The sequence below is a fragment of the Dendrobates tinctorius genome, unplaced genomic scaffold (assembly GCF_039654945.1).
Source record: "Dendrobates tinctorius isolate UK_male_01 unplaced genomic scaffold, ASM3965494v1 ptg000025l, whole genome shotgun sequence".
NCBI lineage: Eukaryota > Metazoa > Chordata > Amphibia > Anura > Dendrobatidae > Dendrobates > Dendrobates tinctorius.
Window position 1 is genome coordinate 1,628,445 of NW_027361693.1, and position 1,773 is coordinate 1,630,217.

General features: G+C 42.0%; 1 long non-coding RNA gene across 1 annotated transcript; it reads left to right on the plus strand.

Annotated features, from left to right (window-relative positions):
• The first annotated feature begins 373 nt into the window (after window positions 1–373).
• LOC141084599 (uncharacterized) lies at window positions 374–1,465 on the plus strand. Its single transcript, XR_012231046.1, has 3 exons — window positions 374–408; window positions 502–602; window positions 1,103–1,465. It is a non-coding gene; the product is annotated as an uncharacterized lncRNA (long non-coding RNA).
• The last annotated feature ends 308 nt before the right edge of the window (window positions 1,466–1,773 follow it).

The following is a 1,773-nucleotide window of genomic DNA, read 5'->3' on the forward strand; positions in this document are numbered from 1 at the left end:
CAATGTACCCAACATCTGATGGCTACTTTCAGCAGGATAATGCGCCATGTCATAAAGCTCGAATCATCTCAGATTGGTTTATTGAACATGACAATGAGTTCACTGTACTCAAATGGCCTCCTCAGTCACCAGATCTCAATCCAATAGAGCATCTTTGGGATGTGGTGGAACGGGAGATTCGCATCAGGGATGTGCAGCCGACAAATCTGCGCCAACTGTGTGATGCCATCATGTCAATATGGTCCAAAATCTCTGAGGAAAGCTTCCAGCACCTTGTTGAATCTCTGCCACGAAGAATTGAGGCAGTTCTGAAGGCAAAAGGGGGTCCAACCCCTTACTAGCATGGTGTACCTAATAAAGTGGCCAGTGAGTGTACATCTTAAATTATACATGGAGAATAACTGTTAGGTAAGCAAAGCTGCAAAGTTCTAGTCTGCTCATATATCCATTCCATTCTAATGATGATTATTTTAACTTTTTATAATTTTCATTTCCTTATAGCATACAAGTTGTGTTTTGAGGTTACTACAAGAATCATTGGATGTTTGATGGATAGAGTTCATATGATCCTTCTCAACGTACTCTATTTCATTATATGATGGGTAAGTGAAATTTTTAAGGCACATATAAAAATTTTTGCATTTAATGCTGGTACTAATGTTGACATTTTACTTATTCTTTGTGTTAATTTTCCCCTGGAGCTCTGCAATCTGATGACAGACATGTGTTGGATACAGAGATTTGACAGGGGGGTGGTAAAACTTAGTTGTCAATTTATTCACGACTTTCTAAGAGGTATTACAGAAAAAGTACAATTCAGAGTTATGGGAAAAGATGCTTTGAAATTGTTATATTATGTGGAAAGCAAGAGAGCCAGACAAAATCATACATCATTGTGGGAAAAAATACAGTAAAGCTTGTAATGTATACATTTATTTAAGCTTTTATCTGTACACACTTTTATATAAAGCATGTTTTTGATCGTTAACACCTCCCCCTTGTACTTGGAGATGCTCACAGGCACATTAAGACAGGTGATATATCCTCCTTCAGCCAACAGACCTGTATTCAAAGAATGCTTCTTTTTCTTCTCTTACTATAGGAGAGCAAGCCACTACTCCGGAGATAATACAATAGAGAGCATATTGTTATACAGTAGTTAGCAACAATTGCTGCCGGTGAAAACTTTCCCTTTCTGCATTTTTATTATTCCTTGGCTGTCTTAACATTGGGTTCAATAAAAAAAAATGTGAGTAACTCTTTCTGTCTATAATTGGACTGCTTTGAGTTATCCTGGACTGTATCTCTATTGTAGTACTGTAAATCTGAATGTGGCAGAACAAGAGGATAAGATTAGATTGTACATCTAAGTGCTACAGTTCGCGCTCTACTGTTATGGCTAAAATGTTAATGATATGGGGGCCCCCACCAGATTTTCTGCCCAGGGGCCCCCACCAACCTTAATCCGGCCCTGGCTGCACCGCATTCCCGGAGGGAGAGAGCCCTCCAGCTGAGGACTGAGACAGACAGACAGTATGCGGTGAGCGCCCTTTGTGTGAACGTGGACCCACCAGCCTCTGTGACCGGAGGAGACTCACCAGACAAGTCAGAGACAGTTGGTGCATGCAGGTCCGGATTGCGTAGTGACAGACCTGAGCCCCTGAGAGAAGTAGCTGGACTGACCGAGGAGCACGGCACCATTCCTGCGGTGACACGTATTGAGTGCGAACTTGTGCCTAAGACTGGAGAGAGCAGGACCTCCTCTCACCCCCC